General features: G+C 38.0%; 1 pseudogene; it reads left to right on the top strand.

Moving 5' to 3' along the window:
* The first annotated feature begins 2,166 nt into the window (after window positions 1–2,166).
* Window positions 2,167–17,417, top strand: LOC148692888 (uncharacterized; annotated as a pseudogene).
* Window positions 17,418–18,525: the final 1,108 nt, after the last annotated feature.

Here is an 18,525-nt window from a genome sequence, read left to right as displayed (position 1 = left end):
GTTTATACGTAGCACTTCTTAACCAATTGACCTACACTTTATTTCGTCACATTTTTAGTTTAGATACCAACAAAAGATTTGCCGCTATGTCTTTATTATGGAAACATAAACTAGTCACACTTAATCAAAGCATGTCAGGTGATGAAGTTACCTTTAACGGCATGAAACAAAACTACAATCTCAACCCAAATGGCGGAAAGCCCTCAACAATCAACCCTTAAAGGCCAGATCAATTGTCAAACACTTAAAAAAAAACAACTAAAAAACCCTAGCTGCTCCCTCTTTTCTCTATCTTACAGAACCCCTATTTCCCCAGTTTTCAACGTCGACTCCTTCCTTTGGTTGGGGTCATCAAGCCCCCTTGCTCTTCCTGCTTTTCTCCTTCTTCTCTTTAGTCCTTTGTCTGTGTCCTGCATTGCTCGGTCTTCTTCGCCATTTCCCGTGTGTTTTTCACCAGTTTTAGCTATGAGTTTCCCATTTTGCTACCTTACTATGCTTCTCCTCCTCCCTTTTGCCCTTGTTTCACAAACTAATTTCATTTATGCAGCTTTTTTCTCTCACATCCATCTCCCCCCTTTTCCCTTGCCAACACCTCTATCTGCGACCTTTCCTTCACCTCCTTTTATCCATACTAAAAATCGGATTTTCGAGTTTTGGACTCGATTTGGGATGTAAATCTTTAACTTACTGCCTTTGCTTTATCGGAATGCCAAAAATTTTGGGCTAAGTGTTCTGTGACTTTCGTTGTAGTAAGGGTGTTTTACACATCCCCTTGGCCCTCCCCACCCCCGTGTTATGTCAACTTGGTTCGCTTCTTAGAGGTATGGTGGTTGGCAAACAGATCTAGATGGCTTGATCTGTTGCAGTGCTCTAAGATTTGATTTTTGTTGTGGATTTTTTTTTTTTTTTTGGGGTTACTTTAGTTGTGCTGGACTCTCTGCGGATCCTCCTTCACTCTGTCACTTCAACGGTTGCTGGTGAGAGTTTGGCAACATCGGGTTGCTTTTTCGGGGTTGATTTAGGTTGTTTTTCTCTTTGTCATCAGTTTTTAGTTTCAAGCCTTTGTCATTGCGGGATTAGGTCTCCCATTGTTTGTCATAGGCCGTTGTTGACTATGTAATTTGTTTTAAGTTTAATGAATTCTAACTTTACGTCCAAAATAAAAAAATAAAAAAAGTTGCCAAACACTTTAAGAGAATAACTTGACATTTAAGTAGGAAACCACTCCTCTCCTGAGAGAAAAGGTCAACTACTCCGTCGTAGCTCAGCCTATAAGACACCTAACAAATAGGGAAAAGCTCCTTAGAGTCACCCAAATGCCTCACACTTTCCTACACAACTCCATGCTAAAGACTACCTCATTCATGTAGTGTTCAAGATATAGTAAAACATTCAGATGTATCTTGCTAGTCATCCACCAAAGTGAACATTCTTGCACTTGTAGAAGAGATATTATCCATACATCGGCCTGCATAACATACGATTGTTAGACTTCTCCTTTAGTAATAGTCGCGTCATTTTTTCTAAAACATCTTATGACTTAAGCATTGGAGGCCTTTTGACAAACATTATATCAATATTAGTCAATTGGTTTAGGGGTTATATTTTTAGCAGGTTTTCTAGTCAATTTGCTTGGACATAAATTTGCATAATTTTGCATCCCCAAATTAATGCTATGAGAATTCTTAAAAATATTCAACATGTAAGTGAAGAAAGTTGGTTTGATTAAGTTCTTATTTATCGACTGTTTTTTATTTCTTTTTCTTTTAGATAATCACGAGTAAGACTCACAACATGCGTTCATCTAAGAACACCGTGATGACTACATAACAACTCTAGACACGCCCTATGTAGTGTTATTAGAGTTGAACCTTGCCATCCAACAACACACGAACAAGTTGCACTTGTAGCAGGACATGCAACCCAACCTGCGACAACAATGTAAATCACATAGAAGTATTTTGAAAAAAATGTGTGAAAATTTCGCTAACGAAGAATTTCCATGGGCATTATACTATCTATAGTTACTAGTACAAGAACTTACCTCTACTCAGTATATGACCAATTTTCTTATTGGGGCAGTTAGAATTTTGAAAAGCAAGTTTTGGGGTTTCAATCTATAGGGGGTGTGAATGGTTGATTTAACTGTGATTAACCCAATGAGTAATGCAGGTTCGCCATGTAATAGTATATATTATAGAGGGATCGCAATTTGATTCGCAACTCCTGTAAAATTTTCGAGTGTTACAAGCGGCCAAGCATGCTTTGACTCCGTTTATGAGATCCATAACTGTGCAGCCAACACTGTCCAGGCCATTTTCATCATTGTCATCCTCACGACCTACCTACCACATCCTCTAACTCCACTAGCAATTCTTCTCAAGGTAGAAGTGGTGGCATCTTGACTCGCAATGCCTCTGCCATTTTGCTTATGTCAAGTTTAGGTTCCTACACTTCTTTGTTTCCAGGACAGTGTAACCTAGTCACATTGTTTGTTTTTGTTGATGATTTCTTTAATGTGCCAAATCCCAATTCTAATGTGGACGAGTCGGCAGATACATCCTCAATTAATCAATCGTCTAGTGTGAGCAATTTAGCATGGCCAAGCTTGCCTGTTAAAGGTTCGGGTTTAGTGGTTGTGCTAACATGCCTTGTGAGTAAATATGAGAGTAGTTTTAGGAAGAAACTGCATTCAACCCTTGAAGCATAGATTCATTTTTTAATTAAAAAGTGTAGAACACTTCTAGGTTTTGAAAGCAGTCATGCGGGGTCAAGAAGTAGGGGTGCAAATTCTGCACCTTTATTCTCCCTTGATGCATCAAGGGTTGTTCTTTTGTTAGATAGGTCTACAAATCAGAGAGGTCAATCCTTACAATTTGCCACATGATTCATGGAAAATGTTTTGAACGGGAAGGCAACCTCAGATTCTCTTCTGCTTGAAAGTCATGGTCAGAATGCAAGCAAAGAGAATATCATATTAGTCAAGGAGTTTATTTACAGACAAACTGATATTCTAAGAGGCAAGGGGGACTAGTAAATAAATTTAGTAATGGTTCAATTGCTGATGTTGGTGGTTGTTGTTGCTGCAACTGTTGCCGCTGGATCAGCTACACCTGGAAAGCAGATGTCTACTCTTGAAATTCCAAATTTCCAAATTTGGTTATCTTCTAGTCAATAGATTCTTCATGGAATTCTTTTTGCAAAAAGTGGGTGCTTAGATGAAACTGAAGCTAGCAAAAGACAACCTCGCCTAAGAAACATAGTTCCATAGCAGACTAAATGAGTTTCTTCAAAAGGTACGAATCTTCTAGATTTAGCAGCATCTTGGCTCGAAAATGATAAAAGGCTGAACACAAAATTTTTGATTTTGTGGTGGGAAATAACTCTTCCAGCTGCTAAAGAGGTTTATCTCAAAGACTTGTTTGGTTGTTACACAACTTCACATCATGAATCACATTTAAAGAAGGCTTTGCAAGCTTTCCATTCAATGGTGAAAGGACATGCAGTGCAATAGTTTGCAAAAAAGTTGGAGGATGAATGTACATTCATTTGGAAATCTGGAAGGCAATTGTGTGATGCCTTTAGTTTGACTGGAAAACCATGTATGCACCAGAGACATGATGTTGAGGCTAGTGAATCACTTCTGGGAGTTCCTGTGAAGCAACATTCTAACGGATATGTTTTCCTTCATGCTGTTAGAACTAACAGAACAATAAAAAACTTGTTTATGTAGAAATTAAAATACGCTTGATTGCTGGGAGAATTATCTTATTGAATTAAAAAACAAATATGGCAATTAAATAGCCTTACATCAAAACAGGAAGAGAAATAACAACTGATGCGTGATTTATACGCACATAAATTAAACCCTCTTTTTGTCAATTGTAGTATAAGTATAAGTAGGGATCGTTCTGGACCGGGGATTAGGAGGGATTGTTAACCACTTGGATTTGACTCAAAAACGTAAAATAACAATATGAAACACTATACTAGACTCAAGGAATGCAAAACTAAACTTTAAAACACTAAAACAAACCAAAAGACTCAAACATTACCCAAAACACTCAAAACTGCCTTAAAATCACTTTCTGGGCAGATTTGAGCACTTTGAGTACTTTGGACGAATTTATGTAACAAATTGAATCACAAACGTAAAAACGTAATATAAAACACTAAACTAGACTCAAAGAATGTAAAACTAAACTTTAAAACACTAAAACAAACCAAAAGACTCAAAACAACACAAACACACTCAAATCTGCCTAAAAACCACTTTCTGGGCAGATTTGAGCACAAACACAAATTTGGACGAATTTGTGTAACAAAATGACTCAAAACTCTTATAAACACAAACTAAGACACTTTCTAACTAAATTAGACAATAAAGTAAAGGGGGATTTTAATTTGACGAAAATTGAAATAACGAAACAAGTTTAATAAACTAGACAGAATGTAAATATGAATGCGATGAAAATGAATGGATGAATGCTAGCTAGAAGGTTCTTCTCCACACATGTTACACTTGCATAATAAAATGATTTCCAATTGCATTTCAATAAACCATGAATTCTCAACACCCCAAGTTAACCGTGATGCACTAATTAACCTTCAAATCTTCCTAATGTTATTGAATTGGATGGGTTAGCGCATACAACAATTCAAAACATTCCCCACAAGTCCCCTACATGATTGCATAATAGAGATACAAGCAAGAATCATTACGCTCTACGAAAATTATAAGTATTGACGAGGCAATTGTAACTATGAATGCATGATACTCTTGCCAAGAATTCATTTAACGCGATTGTTTATAAGCAACCTCCACTACTTGTGAATATAAGTTCGTAACTATTAGGTGAAACTCACTTATATTCTAGTGTCATATTCATGCATGAAAATTAAGCGCGCATTCTTAATAAACATACATAAATAAGTTATCAATCAAATAGTTAAACAAATTGAATCCACAAATTATGAAACGCAATTAGAAGTAATCAAATCAAAACGCAAGCATAAACATATATTTCGAATCACCCCCTAGCCAAGGGGGGTTTAGTTCCTCATGGTACAAAACAAAGAGAATCAAAGAAACACCTAAACATTCCAACAACTCAAACTTGAATTGTATGAACGTTTAGGCCCTCTTATCTTCCATTCCTCATTCGTACAAAACAAAGAGCATTGAAATTAAACGTTGAAATCAAAGAAACACCTAAACATTCCAACAACTCAAACTTGAATTGTATGAACGTTTAGGCACTCTTCTCTTCCTCTTCGTTGTAGCACAAGGTCTAGGGATAGTTTGATGGTGTGAATGGTTTGGGGAGTGGTGGAGGAATGGAAGAGGAGTGGTGGAATATGGAAGGATGGTGTTTGGATTTGTAGGGGAGAGCACGGCACAAGGGAGTTTGATGGTCTACATTTCTGCAATGGATGAGTTTATGGAAGAAATGGATGGACTTTGTGAAAGGCACGGCCCCAAGGGACCAATTTCTGTTGTGAAATGAATGTGTATGTGGCTGCAATGGAGGAGGAATCCTTCAATTTCGTCCATCCTCTTGGCTCCAAGCATATGATATCCATTCCAATCTCTAATTTGCTCCAAAAGGCTCCAAAAGGCATCCTTTTGCATACTTTGCCCTTAGAACCTGAAAACACACAAAAGAAGCATAAATGACTAAAATAACTAAAGAAACATAACGTAAATGCACGAGAACAAGCCATTTAAGTCGCATGAATATGCTCCTATCAACAACCCACAACCTTACAGCCCTAGAATCGTGGTGCATGACTAAGTCCTAAACAAATAAACTTGTCCCTTAAGGATATGGGTTATTATGCACTAACTTTAAACCTAAAAACAAGGAATCTTAACCATATCAGCTAGGAGATCCTAACAAGTTTAACATCCTCCCTTAAACTGAATGCTACTGTCATTCAGTTTATCCCTGGATATTCGCAGACACCCATCAAGTCACGCATCTTCACGAACACTTCGAGCTTTAGTGGCTTTGTCAGAATATATGCAATTTGCTCCTGAGTAGAACACTGTATCAACTCCACAACTTCTTCCTTGTTGAGATTTCGAAGAAAATGGAAACACACATCAATATGTTTGCTGTGACCATGCATCACTGGATTTTTGGAAAGTTTAATAGCTAAGATGTTGTCATAGTAAACCACCGTTGGTTTGGATTGGCCATGATTAAGCTGCTCTAAAATCCTTCTTAGCCACACAACTTGATAAGCACTAGATGCTGCAGTAATGAACTCGGCCTCAGTAGTGGAAAGAGTGACTACCGGCTGTTTCTTTGAAGACCAAGACACTGCACTTGAACTCAGGATAAAACCATAACCCGAAGTGCTCTTCCTATCATTCTGATCACTAGCGTAGTCGTTGTCCATGTAGCCAACAAGTTCCTCTCCCTTCTTGTAGAACAACCTAAAACTGACTGTGCCTTTCACATAACTTAGCATTCTCTTTGCTACTTGCAGATGAATCTCAATGGGACGTTCCATGTACCTGTTAATTAGACTTACTAAAAACATTAAGTTAGGACGTGTGGCAGTCAAGTACATAAGGATTCCCATGATCTGTTTGTAAAGAGTGCCATTAACTATTACTCCATCTTCATCCCTTGTGAGCTTAAAACCAGGAACCACTGGATTGTGCATTGGATTGCAATTATCCATATTGAATCTCTCCAATAGCTCCTGGGCATATTTTCGTTGGTTGATAAAAACACCATCTGACTTTTGCAAAATTTCAATCCTAAGAAAATATCTCATTTTTCCAAGATCAATCATATCAAATTCAAACATCATGGATTTCTTGAAGTGTTCGAACATAATCTCATCATTACCAGTGAATATAAGATCATCAACAAAAAGGCACACAATTAATAATTTACCTCCATATGCTGTTTTTATGAACAAGGTATGCTCATAAGGACATTTCTTAAAGCCTTCTTGAACAAAATAGGTCTCTATATGACTATACCAAGCTCTAGGAGCTTGTTTAAGTCCATACAAAGCCTTTTTCAGTCGATATACCTTGGATTCGTGCCCTTTTTGTTCATAACCAGAAGGTTGATCGACAACCACTTCTTCATCTATCTCCCCATGCAAAAATGCAAACTTGACATCTAGTTCGTAGATCATCCAACTTTTTTGGGTAGCGATTAAGATAACTACTCGAATGGTATCCAAACGAGCTACTGGTGTCGACACCTCGACATAATCCACTCCATACTGCTGACTGTACCCTTTTTCAATGAGCCAAGCCTTGTATTTGACCACTTCCCCATTTTCATTGAGTTTTGTTTTAAAAACCCATTTTACGCCAATTGTTTTCCCTCTAGATGGCATCTAGGTGAGTTCTCATGTGTCATTCCTCATAATAGCTTCAATTTCAACGTCCATGACTTGCTTCCATTTGCTACTCTTTACTGCATCCTCGTATGTTAAATAATCACTGTCAGAGAATAAGGCTAGATGAGCCATATCCACATTTTCTTCATCAGAGAGGCCCTAACCATTCTCATAATCTCGTATCCACCCTCGTGGTCTTCTAACTCATCCTTCATGGAAAAGACTGTCATCATTTGAAGAACCCCTTCCTTCTAGTAAGTCACTTTGAACAAAACTTATATTTCCTTGTTCATCTTCAGCAGTGATGTTGACGTCAGGTTCATCTCCATTGCCTCCATCTGTACCTACCACTTCATCATCTTCCCATTCCAAATCAGCCAAAATAGTTTGCTTGTGGCTGTTATCCCAGTTCCACCTTTGATCTTCTTCAAATACCACATCTCAGCTCACAATTATTTTTTAAGAAATGGGATCAAATAATCTGTAAGCTTTAGATTCTTCACTTACCCCAAGGAATATGCATTTCAGACTTTTGGCATTGAGCTTCACTCTCTTGTTATCAGGTACATGAATATGAGATATGCATCCAAAGACCCAGAAGTGACTTACTGAAGGCTTGGATCCGCTCCAGGCTTCTTCTGGTGTCTTGCTTCTCATGACAAGCGTTGGACTTTTGTTCAAGGCATGCACTGTCCAGTTCACTGCTTCAAGCCATAAAGTTTTTGGGATTTGCTTCTTTGACAGCATGATGCGCACCATATTCAGGATGGTGCGAATTTTCCTCTCTGCGACCCTATTCTGTTGGGTGTATATGCAGCCGTTAATTGTCTTGAATGCCATTCACTTTACAAAAGCGAGTGAACTCTAGTGATGTGAACTTTCCCCCACGATCAGTTTGAAGACTCCTTATAAATGCTCCGGTTTCCTTCACAACCCTAGCTTTGTAGGATTTAAAAGTAGCAAATGCTTCTGATTTTTCCACCAAGAAATAAACCCAAGTTTTTCTACTGAAGTCATCAATAAAGGTAATGAGATACCTTTTTTTGCTGTTTGAGATTGGATTTATTAGCCCACATATGTTCGCATGCACTAATTGAAGAACTCCAGATGCCCTCCATATACTTTCCTTTGGAAAAGGATCGCGATGTTGTTTTCCTATCAAGCAATCATCGCAAACTTTCAGATGAGCTTTCAATTGAGGCAACCCTTCCACCATATTCTTATGTTGAAGAACTTTGAGACCATTCAAACTGAGATGGCCATAACGACAATGCCAAAGTTGGTCTTGATCTGTGGGCAGCAAGGAGAAGCAGATTTCCTCTTTTGGTGGTCAACGACCAAGCACAACAAGCATTCTATTATATGTCATCTTGGTTTCCATGATTAAACCTTTCTCAAGATGAAAGATCTTGCACTTTTGTGTTGCATGAATACTGCGAGACCCTTCTCTTGCAATTGACCAATACTTAGTAAATTATTTTTCAACTCTAGCACAAAGAAAACTCTAGTAATCACTTGCATGATCCCATTTTCTTCCATTTGAATGCTGCCCTTCCCTAGCACAGTAAAACTTGTGCCCAGCTTCACTAATTCTCTGAAATTGTTATCAAATTGGGAAAATAATTCTCTTTTCCCACACATATGATTACTACACCCAGAATCGTGAAGCACAAGTAATCTCTTCTAGCCTCCTTGATATCAACATACACCATTAAAAACATATCTTCACTGGTCTCAACAAAGTTTGCCTTTGTATCTCTTACTTTTTTGGGACACTCCCACTGAAAATGCCTAAGCTCATGACAACTATAACACTCTAGGGTAGATTTATCAGACCCAAACCTACATCTTCCCCTTCATTTTCCTTGATAAGTGCCTCTACCACCACCTCTTCCTCCTAACTGAGTTCCGTGAGTGATCTGAACTGCTTGTTCATCCACAGTGTGGCGACTGATCCGCTATATGTGCACCAAAAGACTACTTTGAAGTTCATCTATGGACAAAGTATCTAAATCGTTCGATCGAGCACACAACGTAGTAGTACTTTGGAGTCATAGATCTTAAAAGCTTCTCAATGATCACCACATCCTCCATCATTTCTCCGTGAATTCTCATCTTATTGGCTATGATGAAAGTTCTTCTAAAGTAGTCATTCACCGATTCGCCAGCTTTCATGTGCAACACTTTTCATGGTGAAGAGCTTGTCGTTAAGCATGTTTAACTCGTGTTGTCCCTTAATACTTTTGCTTTAAAGAGTCCTAGATATCTTTCATTGTATCTTTCTTCAATATCGTGTCTAGAATTGATCGATCAATGGCTTGGAACAAATAGTTCTTAGCCTTCAGGTTTTTCAACTTTTGATCATCAATTGCCTTTTTTTGTGCCCCAATGGGATCCATCCTTTCTGCTGTTGCAGAGATCCCAGTTTCCACCAAGCTCCAATATTCCTTAGAGTGCAGAAAATTCTCCATAAGCATGCTCCAGTGATCATAGTGTCCGTTGAACCTTGGGATATCAGGCTGCACAAAACTGCTCTCGCTTGTATGTTGTTGCTTCTTTACGCTGGTGACTGTGATACAAACTTTTGGTCAGGCCTCGTGATGGGGCTCTGATGCCAGATGTTAGAACGAACATAACAATAAAGAACTTGTTTATGCAAAAATTAGAATACGCTTGATTGTTGGGAGAATTATCTTATTGAATTAAAGAACAAATATGGCTATTAAATGGCCTTACATCAAAACAGGAAGGGAAATAATAACCCACAACTTTACAGCCTAGAATCGTGGTGCAGGACTAAGTCCAAAACAAATAAACTTGTCCCTTAAGTATAGGGATTATTATGCACGACTTTAAACCTAAAAACAAGGAATCCTAACCCTATCGGCTAGGAGATCCTAACAACTTTAACACACGCGTGTTCTTGTGGTCATTCACGGAAACTAAGATCTGATGCTTTTGACTTTGAGTCAGCAAACATTACTTTCAATTGCTACCCAGACTGTGACAAGCACTTTCCCACACTTCAACTACCTAAAGTAAGCAATACATGCCCTATTCAACCTTCCTCATGGAGTTTGGTCCGCATTGGTGTTGCAAAGTACTATGAACCTTGTAAAGGCTTGCTTTAAAGTGTGTTTTCTTCCACTCAGAAGTTTATTTTGAAATGGATAATATATTTGGAAAAACAGATAAGCCCAAATGACTTACCGACCAGTGCAATGCATCAAGGTTTTGTAGTAAGGCCAGATACAAACCTCAAATTTGAATCTAAAGCTGATGTGCTGTTTTTCACAAGGGAGTTAAACTCTGGAGTAGCAAGTCACATAAACCTTGCAGAGGACTTAGTGCTTGATGATAATAATTAGAATCCATTTTGGTAAAGGTCTTCCCAACTTTACCATGCGTAAAGCTTTTTCTGAGGTCGTCGCTGGAATATTCGCTGCAGATTCAGGATTTCCTTCTATCCTGTTGAGGGAAAAATCTTCACCAGGTCTAGATAAGAGTATTCAGAAAACTAGGGCAAGGGATCATAGTGTAGAAAGGACTAGTGATAAAGGAACTCGGAAATCTGAAGATGTTTTATCTGTCCGGGAAAGCTTTAGTGGGACCAATAGCACAAATGTTGACTCCTATCTACAAAGAGGCAGTAATGTAGTTAGTGTGGACCTGAACAACGGTGAAAAGTTAAAAATGATCCATTTTTTAAAACATGTAATAGTGTATGTTGGATTTGAGCATGAGTGCCCCCATGGCCACCGTGTTCTATTAAATCCAGAGCATCTTAATGAGCTTGGGACCTCATATTAATTGCCCAAAGAATCTTAGGAAAACTCGGACCATAGCCTGCCAGATAATTCTAAACTGAGTAAGAATGGTTTCCGTGGTAATGTTCACCGCAATTTAAATAGGATGGCTGCTACCGCTGCAAATAAAGAGGGACATGTAACTAAGTCAAAAGAGATAGTAACTAATGGTAATCTGAAAATAGATCGGCTAATGCAGTCAGGACAAAGGAAGGAGCAAAATCACACATCTTTTAGTGCATCTGCAATCCATAATTTGTCCAAACGTCTTGTAGCCTTAATGATGGTGGATGTGCTTTCTCTATGTTGAATAGAAATTTACCAATCTATATGAACTGCCCACACTCCAAGATCTCTAGGGATAAGCAACATTCACCAATGACTAAGTTTGCTGGCACAATATCACAGCTTCAAAGGATTTTTTTGTTAGTGTATATGAAATCTCTGGTTTCGATCTAGAGAGAAAGAGCTAGACAGAGAACAAAAATGAACACAGAGGAAACTGAATGGTTTTCTTTCTTTCACTCTCGCCTAAGGTGCAGAGAGGATGACTTTCTTCATATATCAAAAGAGAGCACTAAACATACTTTTTACATCACTGTTAGCCTTAACTTGGGACCACACACACACTACATTTCATCTTAGTCACTCATCTAACTAATTACATGGATCAATCAACACATGGCACTCATGGCCTTTTAACAAAATTGAACTTTACACTTTGCATCATTTTGCATAAGTGAATACACCAATTTAAGATATCTTATTTTAAACTTTTCAGCTCAACACTTATAATTCAACACTCCCCTTTAAGTTTTGAGCTAATTTCACACCAAGCATATCCCTGAGATAGTTGAACCGATCCTTTGTCAAAGCCTTGGTAAATATGTCTGCCACCTGCTCATTTGTTGGACAGTACACTAAAAAACTGGATTTTTAGTGATTGCAATTGCAGCTGTATTGTCATAGTGCACTGGAGTTGCTTCAGTTTGCATCTCACCAAAATCTTCAAGTACAAATCTAAGCTAAATGGCTTGAGCAGTTGCTTCAGAGGCACTGATGTACTCTGCTTCTGTAGTAGAGAGTGCTACACAATTCTGCTTCACAGAGGCCTACGAGAACACTCCACTGCCAAAAGAAAATGCATAACCAGAAGTATTTTTGCTATCATCAACAGATCCTCCCCAATCACTATCATAGAATCCGATTAGCATTGCATTCTTTCCTTTTACATACTCCAAACCATAATCTAATGTTCCCTTGATGTATCTAAGCACTCTTTTGGTTGTTCCAAGATGTTTGTTTGTAGGACAGTGCATGAATCGAGCTAGAAGGCTTGCAGCATACATTATATCTGGTCGAGTAGCTGTGAGATACAACAAACTTCCCACAATTCTTCGATATTGTTCCTCACTTGCTGAACCACTGCCATCATCTTTGCATAGCTTCTCTAATGAAACCAGAGGTGTGAACACAGATTTACACTTATTCAAACCAAACTTATCTAACAAAGAAACAGCATACTTTCTTTGATGGATAAATATGCTTGTGTGAGTTTGAATAACCCCCATACCAAGAAAATGGTGAAAAAGCCCCAAATCTGTCATCTCATATTTTATCGTCATGTCTTCCTTGAACTCTTTCAACATCTCAGTGCTATTTCCAGTATATACTATGTCATCCACATAGATTGAAACAATTAGAAGTTCTCCTCCCTTTGCTTTGATGTAAAGAGTAGCTTCACTTTGACTTTTCACAAACCCACAGTGAGCAAAGTAGGTATCAATTTCACTATACCAGGCCCTTGGTGCCTGTTTTAGACCATACAAAGCTTTATGAAGCTTGTACACCTTGTCTTCACTCCCCTTGATCACAAATCCATCTGGTTGTTCTACATAAACCTCTTCTTCGAGTACTCCATTCAGAAAAGCAGATTTCACATCTAGTTGGTATAATTTCCAACTTTTCTGAGCTGCCAAGGCAATTAGAGTCCGAATTGTATCAAGTTTAGCTACAGGTGCAAACGTTTCATTGTAATCCACACCTGGTTTCTGAGCATATCCCTTGGCTACCAACCTTGCCTTATGCTTTTGCACTGTCCCATCGAGATTAAGCTTGGTCTTGAACACCCACTTAACCCCAATTATGGGTTTATCACTTGGTCTGTTCACCAGATCCCATGTTGCATTCTTCTCAATCATTGACAATTCATTTTCCATAGCCTTCATCCATGATTCATCTTTAGCTGCCTCTTCAAACTTTTCAGGTTCCATAATACAAAGATTGCATTGTGCTAGAACATCATCTAGATTCCTCCATCTCAATGGAGTGTGATCAAAAGCTTGAGTCTTTCTCATGCTGCTGTTCACATCACTTACAGATTCATGAGAAGATGCCAGATTTGGTGACAAAGCATAGCCATTTCCCTCTGGAGTTGTCTCTGATGAAATACATTTAGGCAGCTCAGATAACTCACTATGATGAAACACAGTTACATAATTCTCAGGAGCTTTCTACCATTCCCAGGCTGCATTTTCATCAAACACTACATCCCTTGAGAGTATAAGCTTTTTACTAAGAGAATCATAGACTCTGTACCCCTTTTCACAGGTTGCATAACCAACAAATATGCCCTTGACACTCTTTGCATCTAGTTTCTGTCTCAACTCATTTGGTGTGTGTACATAACACAAACAACCAAAAATTCTAAGATGTGCAATTCCAGGTTTTCGACCACTGAATGCTTCAAATGGAGTTACTTCTCCAAGAGCTCTTGTAGGACACATGTTCAGTATGTAGACAGCTGTGAGTACAGATTTTGCCCATAAATAGTAAGGTAGTCCTTTGTCATGAAGCATAGCTTTTGCCATTTCAACTACAGCTCTGTTCTTCCTCTCTACCATTCCATTCTGTTGTGGAGTATAAGCCATAGATAACTGTCTTTGAATCCCTGCATCTTCACACATTTTGTTGAATTCACAAGATGTGAATTCACCCCCTCTATCACTCCTCAAACATTTTACTTTAAAACCACTTTGTAACTCCACCATGGATTTGAATTTTCTAAAACAGATCAATGCATCTGACTTGTATTTCAGAAAATAAACCCACATCATTCTTGTACAGTCATCTACAAGAAGCATGAAATATTTGTTACCCGCAAGAGAGTCATTTTGCATAGGACCACAAATATTTACATGCACCAGTTCTACAGGTTTACTTGCTCTCCATGCCTGATTCTTTAGAAACCACTCTCTATGCTGTTTTCCAAACTGACAACCTTCACAAACTTCATCCATTTCTTCTAAAACTGGAAGACCATGCACCATTTCTTTGTTCTTAAGCTGTTGAAGACCTCTAAAATGCAGATGGCCTAGTCTCTTGTGCCATATCGAAGTAGACTTAGAAATACTTGCTCTTAGTACAACCTGATCATTTGGTATCAGCGTCAAAGGATAACACCTGTTCTTTTTCATTTCAACTTTGAGTACCAGACAATCCAATGAAGGTCCATCAAAGATACTACACATCTTTCCCCCAAATAACAGGTAGTAACCGTGTTCATCCATCTGACCCATACTTAACAAGTTTTCCTTCAAACGAGGTAGGTACATTACTTCTTTGACATATTTTCTGCCTTTGCTTGTGTCTATCACAAGTGTACCAAAACTTGCCACATTCATGAGTTCTCATGTGGGCATTTGAACTTTGCCAACCACATTTGTCTTCATATCTATCAACAACTTTGAATCCCCTGTCATATGGTTGCTACAACCACTGTCAACATACCATTCTCCATTCACTTTTGATTCAGTGATTGTGCTATTTGCATAAAACAAGTTCCCTGTCACCTCAACTTACCTTTTGCACTAATTTACCTATTGTGCACTCTCTAGCCCAGTGTCCAAACTTTTCACAGTTATAGCATTTAGGTTTCCCTTTATACCTACATTCTCCAAAATGAAACTTAGAACATACCCTGCACTGTGGTTTTGTACCTATCTGACTCATTGACTGTGCATTATGTGCAGAGTTAGCAGGAAATTTCTGCTGAAACTTAGGTTTTGAACCCCATTTCTTGCCCTTATTATTCCAATTTTTCTGGAATTGAGATGAACCAGATTGACCTTTACCCCTATTCTGCTCCTTTGAACTCACTGAGAAAGATGAGAATGTTTTCCCAGTAGTATCAACAGTATGCAGATCAAACCGTTGTTCTTGACTCTTTAAGATTGCAACTACTTCCTGCAATTCTACAGTCTCTAGACACTTTGTGTTTTCTATAACCAAACAGATAAAATCATAAGGTTTACTAAGACTAATCAGAACCTTCTGCACAAGTCTCTCATTCGACAGAGATTCACCAAATGTTCTCATTTGATTAATTAGTTCATTCAGCCGTGTAAGATAGCTAGATAAAGAATCATCATCTCGCATCCTAGCATATTCAAATTCTCTTCTAAGATTCTGCAATTTCACAGATCGTACATGATCACCACCATGATATTCTCCGTACAACAAATCTCATGCCATCTTAGCTAACTCGACATTGGCTATTCGTGGGAAGATCTGATCCGAGACTGCATTCTGAATGATTCCCAAAGCCTTTGCGTCTTTCATCAAAACAGCTACCATTTCTTCATCATCCTCCGATGCTTCTCCAGCTTCCTTCTTCTTCGGATTGGAGGTTGTAATCCCCTTCTCCACCAGATTCCATAACCCAAGAGATTTGAATATTGTTGCCATTTTAATTCTCCATAACTCATAGTTCTCACCGGAGAAAACTGGAGTCCTCACTTCCGAGCCTCCAGATCCAGACATGTTTTTTATTTGAATCGACAACTTTCACGGAGCTTCAAGAGAGCTTCGATTGAGCTCAAAAATAGCTTCACAGATTTACGCCCAGATTGTTAAACCCAACTAGGCTCTAAGGCCATGTTAGTGTATATGAAATCTCTGGTTTCGATCTAGAGAGAAAGAGCTAGACAGAGAACAAAAATGAACACAAAGGAAACTGAATGGTTTTCTTTCTTTCACTCTCGCCTAAGGTGCAGAGAGGATGACTTTCTTCATATATCAAAAGAGAGCACTAAACATGCTTTTTACATCACTGTTGGCCTTAACTTGGGACCACACACACACTACATTTCATCTTAGTCACTCATCTAACTAATTACATGGATCAATCAACACATGACACTCATGGCCTTTTAACAAATTTGAACTTTACACTTTGCATCATTTTGCATAAGTGAATACACCAATTTAAGATATCTTATTTTAAACTTTTCAGCTCAACACTTATAATTCAACATTTTTGTGGTATGGAATGTTTCTTATAATCTATTTTTCTCATTGCATTTTACAAGAGTTACTAAGTAGTTTATTTTAGTGTTTAAACTTTTTGCTTTGGATTGGCCATCTACGAGGTTTTTCCTATTTTATTCATCTGAAATATGCAGTACCATTCTTAATATCTGGAATATGCTATACCTGACTAAAGGAGGTTTGATTTCATGCTAATGTTTTTCTCCCTTACCGATGCCCTCTAAAGATTCCGCTTGTAGGTCACACCTCCCTTTCCAGTGATATTAGCTACTTGCCCAGTTATACAATTTGAGGTATTTCTATCTCCCTTACTCAAGTATAGTATGCCTAACCTTTATGATATTACCTACTTTACTTTATTGGTACAGTTTATTTTACAACTTGACACCCGAAGAATTAGAATTCTCCAAGGTTAATAAATCAGTTTGCTAGTATTCTTGATTGGATTTTGGTTTTAGAATGGCAAATCCTTCATGTTGTTTATTATTGTTGTTCTATGCACTTGTAACACGCACCTGTTCATTGTTCCTGTTATTATTCTTACAAAATATATCACTGGTTAAACACATTATTTCCTCTTTTGTTTATTAGATTTTTCTTACAAACTTAAATCTTTGTTTTCTCATGCTATTGCAATCATTTTACGTGTAGGCATCATGTCTACCTCCCTCAATCCCAGAACGTTAGCAGAAGTTGCAGTTCAACCTCGGATCCCAAGTGGTTTTACCTGCAGAGAGTTTCGTTACCCTTAGACTCCCATTTGTGTATGGTGTGCAACTGGAGGACGGAAGTTTACGTTCTCTTAGTTGTTTTGAACATCAACCAGAAGTAACCGCTGGGATTACCAAAGGGACAACATTATAGGTCATGTCCAAGATAAACTGTGTTGGTCAAGATGGAGTTCTCACATAGTCAGAACTGTATATCTTAGGATTTGTCCCCGAAAAAAATTGTATATCTTACGATTTGGCTTTATCCATGCTGAGTTTGCAAAGGCAGCTTTAGTTGGCTCCACTAAGGTCAGGTCAGTATATGCCATTTTAAATTTTTTTTATAATCATTTGTTTTATTTTTTGTTTTATGAATTAAACTTATCCACGTTTAATGCAGATTTGGGCTTAGCCAGTTGGCTAGAGCAATGTGCTAGAAAAACTTATCCATGTTTAATGGACTTGATTCTTCTAAGTTTTCTATTTTACTTCCCTGGACTCCGGATAATCCATGTACATTAGGGGGTAGGCTATTAATGTATTTACTCCGTTCAGGACTTTTTCTCATGTAAAAGGACCTAATGTAGTTTTAGCAGGCATAAACATTAGGATGGATGTTTTGCATTGGTGGCTGGGATAGTTAAGTCATGGTCAATCTACTAGGTGACATGAGCATTTGGTTGGATAGGGCTGGATGACTTTACAGAATTTTATCGTTGGTTCCAAATAGTTGGGATCTGTTAATCTTATGAAGTTACGATTTTAACCTGATGATTGAAGATATGCATGCAGGCTAAAGTTTTCATAGATAGACACAATCGATAAATTTCAACTTCGAAACTCATATGAGCATTCTCACTTGCAGCCAGGTATTGTCGTCGATGACATTATTTCAGTAAAACTTAAATAATAGTTCCTTAATCTTTTCTGGTCTGCCTGTTTTCCAGGAATGGTTTGATTCTTGAACCTCTAGGTGGCTGGTGCATGAGCGAAGCTTTTCAGAGCTGTGGTATGCTCTTTGGTCTTTATTTTATCCTCTCTTACACTGGAATGTCAATTGCTTCTATTAGTAAAAACTTAAAATCAAATGCTATGAGATCCAAAAGTTTCATTCCATTTTATCTTATGTTAATTGTTTATAAAAACATGAAAGTAATACATAGATTATGTTTGATCTTATATAATCTTGTCGCATTCAAAGAGCATATGAAAAGTTCATTTGACTCTATTGTTCCAAGTTTTGGGATACGTAGTGTGTAGCATGCTCCTGTTTTGTTCTGTGCAAACATTCATGTTTGTCACTGTGCACA

This window comes from Pyrus communis, chromosome 11 (assembly GCF_041283825.1).
Source record: "Pyrus communis isolate YQ-2024b chromosome 11, ASM4128382v1, whole genome shotgun sequence".
Taxonomy (NCBI): domain Eukaryota; kingdom Viridiplantae; phylum Streptophyta; class Magnoliopsida; order Rosales; family Rosaceae; genus Pyrus; species Pyrus communis.
The sequence above is the reverse complement of the archived record's forward strand: the minus strand, read 5'-3'. Positions and strand labels throughout refer to the sequence as shown.